The following is an 8,103-nucleotide window of genomic DNA, read 5'->3' as shown; positions in this document are numbered from 1 at the left end:
ATGAACCAACACTGAATCGTAGCAGCTATGTAGTAGCTTCTTTGTAGGTGTCAGCTTTTTTATTTATTTCACCTTTATTTAACCAGGTAAGCTAGTTGAGAACAAGTTCTCATTTGCAACTGCGACCTGGCCAAGATAAAGCATAGCAGTTCGACACATACAACAACACAGAGTTATACATGGAATGATCAAAACATACAGTCAATAATACAGTAGAAAAAAAACAAGTCTATATACAGTGAGTGCAAATTAGGACAAATAAGGGAGTTAAGGCAATAAATAGGCCATGGTGGCGAAGTAATTACAATATGGCAATTAAACACTGGAATGGTAGATGTGCAAAAGATTGATGTGCACGTAGAGACACTGTGGTGCAAAAGGAGCAAAATAAATAAATACAGTATGGGGATGAGGTAGATAGATGGGCTGTATACAGATGGGCTATGAACAGGTGCATTGATCTGTGAGCTGCTCTGACAGCTGGTTCTTAAAACTAGTGAGGGAGATGGGAATCTCCAGCTTCAATGTTTTTTGCAGTTCGTTCCAGTCAGTGGCAGCAGAGAACTGGAAGGAAAGGCGACCAACGGAGGAGTTGGCTTTTGGGGTGACCATTGAGATATACCTGCTGGAGCGTGTGCTACGAGTGGGTGCTGCTATGGTGACCAGCGAGCTGAGATAGGGCTGGGCTTTACCTAGCAGAGACTTGTTGATAACCTGAAGTCAAGGATCGGTAGAGTTTTACAGTCTAGCCAGACACCTAGGTATTTGTAGTTGTCCACGTATTCTAAGTCAGAGCCATCCATAGTAGTGATGCAATGATCGGTTGAATAGCATGCATTTAGTTTTATTTGCGTTTAACCTCTTGAAGCTAGGGGGCACTATTTTACTCATCGCTACAACTCCCGTATGGGCTCGGGAGAGACGAAGGTTGAAAGTCATGCGTCCTCCGATACACAACCCAACCAAGCCACACTGCTTCTTAACACAGCGCGCATCCAACCCGGAAGTCAGCTGCACCAATGTGTCGGAGGAAACACCGTACACCTGGCAACCTTGGTTAGGGCGCACTGCGCCCAGCCCGCCACAGGAGTTGCTGGTGCGCGATGAGACAAGGATATCCCTACCGGCCAACCCCTCCCTAACCCGGACGATGCCAGGCAAATTTTGCGTCACCCCACGGACCTCCCGGTCACGGCCGGTTACGACAGAGCCTGGGCACGAACCCAGAGTCTCTGGTGGCACAGCTGGCGCTGCAGTACAGCGGCCTTAACTACTGCGCCACCCGGGAGGCTCAATTATATATTTTAAAAACAACCTGAGGATTGATTATAAAAAAAACGTTTGACATGTTTCTGTGGACATTACGGAAACTATTTGGAATTTGTCTGCATTGTCGTGACCACTCTTTCCGGTGGATTTCTGAACAACGCGGCAAAAACAAAGAGAGGGATTTTGGATATAAAAATAATCTTTATGGAACAAAAGGAACATCTATTGTGTAACTGGGAGTCTCGTGAGTGAAAACATCCGGGAGATCATCAAAGGTAAAAGATTAATTTGATTGCTTTTCTGATTTTCGTGACCGAGCTACTTGATGTAAGTGTACTTAATGTTAATGTTAATAAACTTACGCAAACGCTTGGATTGCTTTCGCTGTAAAGCATAATTTTAAAATCTGACACGAAAGGTGGATTAACAAAAGGCTATGCTGTGTTTTCCTATATTGCACTTGTGATTTCATGAATATAAATATTTGTAGTAATATTTATTGAATGTAGCGATTGTATGTATTGTATGTAGAGATTTAACAAATATTTGTAGAAATACTGTAGGCCTACCAAAGGTGTTGTAGGTCTTTTATTTATTTATTTTTATTTAGCTTTATTTTACTACATAAAGTTCTACTTACTCTGCTGGTGTCTTGACCCAGTTTATGCCCTCATTTGCAATGCAAACCCGGGCGGCAGTGTGTTTTGGGTCATTGTCTGCAATTGGAGAAGAAAAAAATACATTTAACCTAACAGCCAAAATTAGGTACAATAGGCCTTAACGTTAAAAACATATTGCTATAATCCTACCTTGAAAGAAACGATGTGTATCCAGAAACACCTCTCTGACATAGGGTCCAGCATATCTCTTGATGATTTCTTTCTCAAAGAAATCTCGAGCCATGATACCTGAAAAAGGAGGCAAGAGTGAATTATTGTGGAACACATAACAGTCCGAGAGGTGTAGGCTACAATATTTTATGTACCTTTTGCTTTGTAAATAACCAAACTTACCATCAAAAATCAAATATGGGCCTGGTCTCTGGCGAGAAATTGCCCCCCCTGCAAATGGAGTTTGAGGGGGTGCTTGGCACTCGACTTGCTTGATCTTCTTCCTATTTTTCAGCAGCAACTTTGAGCAAATTGCTCAAGGGCCACGGTTGATTCATCTGTGAAGATGACATTATTGAATGTCTCCCAGCTTTGATCCATGCTTGGGCCTGCAGAACGCGAAGTTCTTTGTTTGTCAGATGAATCATTGCATCAAAACTAGAGAACAGTATAAAACAAGCGAACACACATGGTTAATGTTCTGATAATTAAAATATATATATATATATATATATATATATATATAAAACATTTCTTACCGAGCATTTACATAATGCCAAGCAAGTTTCTACAACTGTCTTCTGACTGTAATTAGAGAGATGTTGATGTCGTGCAGTGATACCAGAAGATTACAGATTGCCTTTGCCGATCGCTCATTTATTTACAAAGTAGTGAGAATGTCTCACCCCATGTTCAAGAATTTCCTTTTCTTGCTCACTCTAGGTTAAATGAAAAAGAAATCTCCAAAATATCGTTACTTTTTAAACAAAGTGATTATTATTATTAATTCATTAAAATGATATAATAGCCCCTTAGAATCTGTGAGAATATCTGAGAATATCTAACTGAAAATGCCCCTTACATATTCATTTAGAATCATCCAATCCTCTAACTGTAATTGTTGGCTGAGAGACATCATTGAAAAAAATATTTTTAGATATACTGTAGGCCTACCATAGGCAGAATGAGTCTTACTAGTGTTGAGTAATGTGCTGTTAAAAATGGTGTAGGTCTTATTTATTTAAAGAGCATATTGAAGTTAGAAGCAAAAGCCTACAACCATTTTAGCACTGTTTCACGCTGCTCAGAGGCAAGCATGGGGACTGGTCTTGATAAATCAATGAGATTTTTATTTTCACTTAATCTCCGTTTGTGTATTGGTTAGACTACAATTAGAAAATCAGGGTGCAGAAATGTTATGCTCTTAGTGTATTTTTTGTTTACATAGCCAAGTCAGTTAAGAACAAATTCTTATTGAGGGTTTTGTTTTTCATTTTTCTCTGAAATCAATCCCATATACCATGTTATTACAACAATGGTTTTAAATTATTTGTTAATGCCAATACGGAGGACTATCAAATGCTTCTCAAAGATGTCCTCTGGTGGTCAAACTAGCACTAACTTGCATTAACAGAAAAAATGGCTGACAATTAGATAACCCACAAGGTGTGCTGCAGCATGACGCAATTTACAGGAGGAACCACTGAATAGGGGTCTGGTCAAAAGTAGTATGTAAAAAACTACAATGTTCTTCTGTTTCTAAGTAGTCCATATATATCCTCTGACCCCATGCTCATTCAGATAATTAATTACTAATTACATTTCTTTTCTGGCTGTAAGATTCATTTTGGGAAGTAAACGTGTTCAACAGTGTCTGCGATTGGTCTTATGGTTCGTGCCAATGGCACTGTCCCCAGAACACATAATATACCAGTGTTGATGTGTGGTGGGGCACTTCTGACACATTCCTCTCCAACCTTTCCTGTCTCTCTCCAACTGTCTATGTATCCCATAAAATACATCAAATGGTCAAACAGAAGAAGTAATTGCACTATCTTTTTAGCCAAGTTATTCCAAGGTACACACCTTGATTAGGATGATAGAACTCCTAATAAATACAAAACGGAATTATTTCTATATAGCCTACATTTTCTCCGGCTGAACTTCTAACACAAGTGGGGCGGTGGCTTCATGACTATTCTCATAATGTTCAACAATTTGACAGATCCAACACAGTTCCACCTCAGACATCCAGAAAGGTCTATCTGCAGACCGTGTTTACTACATGCCACACCCACTACTTGCTGCATCCACTTCTCATCACTTACTACAGCTAGCTAGCTAGGACACTAGCACACAGTGTCCTTCACCCCCGCCAGCCAAACACTGCTTTCCTGCAGTTATTTTAACATTACAGCAAGGGTAATCACTACCCAGTAGTACGCTAGTGCCACGCAAGTGTTTGTTTTTTTACAACTTTATTTAACTAGGCAAGTCCGTTAAAATTCTTATTTTCAATGACAGCCTAGGAACGGTGGGTTAACTGCCTTGTTCAGGGGCAGAACGACAGATTTTTACCTTGTCAGCTCTGGGATTCAATCTTCCAACCTTTCGGTTATAAGTCCAACGATCTAACCACTAGGCTACCTGCCGCCCCATTGGCTACACTAGCTAGCTACTTCCCTCACTGTAACGTGAAAGGGGGGGGCTGATCCATTAAACAAAGTTCAAGTCTTTTTCCCTACATGGCTCTGGTACTTTCAACCCATGCCAGTGTTTGTGTGCAGGTGGTTGACATGATTCAGTGTTTGAATTTCCGGTCGCTACCAAATGCATCTTTTATCCTTCATCTGAAAACAGGCGAGAGCTGTTTTTCCACCACCAATGCAGTTGTCATTTTGGCCACAGGCTTACAAATCACTGTGGCTCTGGAAAATATACTCCATTAGGATCCAACTCTGAATAAAATCAATGCATTACTTATCAAATGAAACGGGGGATTGAGGGGGTAATCACCTGGCAAACGCTGCTGAAATTGTAATTATCTTTAGCGCACACATCCACACACATCCACACACACCGCACAGATTGAGGAGACCAACCTACTTGTAACAAGGTGTTTGTTTGGATTCAAGGGGGGGTGGTTCTAAAAAAAACAACCTCTGGGCCTATGTTTTGTTAATCCGGCCCTGCGCTAGAGACATGATGTTGTCGTCATCATCTCACAAGTGTCAGATGCAGTGGCCTTGTGGTTAGAGTGTCCGCCCAGATATTGGAAGGTTGAGATCTCTATCCCCACTCAAGTTTGCCTGGCTACCCAGTCTCCTTGCACTGGCCAAAGTCTACGCCACGCCTACGGACGTTAGTTTCTTCTCCGCAATGAGTCTGGATCTGAGTACCACCCAGACCTCCTTCACTGAATGAGAACACATTCAGGGCCGTCTGATTGGTCCAGAAACTGATTAAATTAAAATTAAATCTAACGTCACATGTAACCAAACCAACTGAGCTGAAAGATGTGAGCATTAGATCCAATACTACCCTCAACCGGAGGACCTGGACACTTACAATACAATTGTCGATCACTCTTTTAAGACTATTGCTCCCTCTGCTGCTTAAATTGTGATATCACTTGATTTTACAAAAATGGCCTCATCTTTACTTAAATAAACAACATGATGAAATGATAACTTCACAATATTGACTATGTACTTATTTGTTTCTTTGGGACTTATTGCAACAGGCATCACTTGGCACCATTGGGACCAGGAAGTTACCAATTGTGTAAGGTCTTTGAAGTACAGTGCCTCCAGAAAGTATTCACTCTTGACTTGTTGCACATTTTGTCATGTTTTCAGCCTGAATTTAAAATGGATTAAATTGAGATTTTGTGTCACTAACCTACACACAATACACCATAATGTCAAAGTGGAATTATGTTTTTAGACATTTTTACAAATGAATAAATAATGAAAAAATGAAATGTCTTGAGTAAATAAGTATTCAACCCCTTTGTTAAAGTATGCCTGAATAAGTTCAGGGGTAACATTTTTACAAGTCACATAATAAGTTGCATGGACTCACTCTGTGTGTAAAAATAGTGTTTAACATGGTTTTTGAATGACTACTAATTTCTGTACCCCACACATACAATTATCTGAAAGGTCCCTCAGCCGAGCAGGGAATTTCAAACACAGATTCAACCACAAAGACCAGGGAGGTTTTTCCAGTGCCTCACAAAGAAGGGCACCTATTGATAGATAGGACCATCTGTTTTTCCATGTATGAGTCTGTAATTCATTGTGTTTCCATGTGCTAATAGCAGTAAGGCCAACTTCAATGAATCACCAAATAATTTTGTATATATATATTTTTTTATACCTAAACGGGTCCTAAATCAAATAGTTAAATGATACTTGGTATGACCATCTTAAAACAATTTCAGGATGAGTTTTTAGTATAAAAATACATGCAATTGTATTATATTTATTTTTTATTTAACATTTATTTAATTAGGCAAGTCAGTTAATTAAGAACAAAATCTTATTTACAATGATCGCCTACCACAGCCAAAGCCAAAACCAAACCCGGACGATGCTGGGCCAATGGTGTGCCGTCTAATGGGTCTCCCGGTCACAGCCGGCTGTGACACAGCCTGGGATCGAAACCGGGTCTGTAGTGACGCCTCAATCACTGCGATGCAGATTCACCTTTCAGCAGGACAATAACCTAAAACACAAAGCCAACTATGCACTGGAGTTGCTTACCAAGACAACATTGAATGTTACTGAGTGGCTTAGTTCCAGTTTCGACTTAAATCGTCTTGAAAATCTATGGCAAGACATGGACATGTCTGTCTAGCAATAATCAACAACCAACTTGACGGAGTTTTCAGAATAAAAAATAAAAAAATATTTGAAAAATTGTATAATCCAGGTGTGCAAAGCTCTTATACTTACCCAGAAAGACTAATGACTAATCACTGCCAAAGTTGACTAACATGTATTGACTGAGGGGTGTGAATACTTATGTACAGTGGATTCGGAAATTATTCAGACCCCTTGACTTTTTTCACTTTTTTTTTTACATTACAGCCTTATTCCAAAATGGATTAAAAAACATTTTACTCAGCAATTTACACACATGACAAAGCAAGAAAAAGTATTTCTACATTTTTGAAAATGTATAAAAAAACAGAAATACCTTATTTACATAAGTATTCAGACCCTTTGCTATGAGACTTGAAATTTAGCTCAGGTGCATCCAGTTTCCATTGATCATACTTGAAATGTTTCGACAGCGTGATTGGAGTACACCTGTGTTAAATTCAATTGATTGGGCATGATTTGGAAAGCCACACACCTGTCCATATAAAGCCACACACCTGTCCATACATTTGACAGTGTATGTCAGAGCAAAAACCAAACCATGAGGTCAAAGGAATTGTCCGTAGAGTTCCAAGACAGGATTGTGTCAAGGCACAGATCTGGGGAAGGGTACCAAAACATTTCTGCAGCATTGAAGGTCCTCAAGAACACAGTGGCCTCCATAATTCTTAAATGGAATGGCCGCACAGCCAAAGAGAGCAATCGGGGGCGGCAGGCAGCCTAGTGGTTAGAGCGTTGGGCTAGGAACCAAAAGGTTGCTAGATCGAATCCCTGAACTGACAAGGTAAAAATCTGTCATTCTGACCCTGAACAAGGCAGTTAACCAACTGTTCCTGTCATTGTAAATAAGAATTTGTTCTTAACTGACTTGCCTACTTACATAAAGGTAAAATAAAAACATCAGGGAGAAGGGCCTTGGTCAGGGAGGTGACCAAGAACCTGATGGACACTCTCACAGAGTGCCTCTGTGGAGATGGGAGAACCTTCCAGAAGGACAACCATCTCTGCAGTACTCTTATAATCAGGCCTTTATGATAGAGTGACCAGACGGAAGCCACTCTTCAGTAGAAGGCACATGACAGCCCGCTTGGAGTATGCCAAAAGGCACCTAAAGGACTCTCCGACCATGGGAAACAAGACCACAGACGAGCCTGATTGCCAAGCATCACATCTGGAGGAAACCTGGCATCATCCCTATGGTGAAGCATGGTGGTGGCAGCATCAGCGGCAGTGACTGGGAGTCTAGTCAGGATCTAGCGAATGTTGAACGGAGGAAAGTCCAGAGAGATCCTTGATGAAAACCTGCTCCGGAGCTCTCAAGACCTCAAAATTAGGCG

This window comes from Oncorhynchus nerka, linkage group LG13, assembly GCF_034236695.1.
Source record: "Oncorhynchus nerka isolate Pitt River linkage group LG13, Oner_Uvic_2.0, whole genome shotgun sequence".
NCBI classification, from domain to species: domain Eukaryota; kingdom Metazoa; phylum Chordata; class Actinopteri; order Salmoniformes; family Salmonidae; genus Oncorhynchus; species Oncorhynchus nerka.
Note: the sequence above shows the minus strand (reverse complement) of the source record.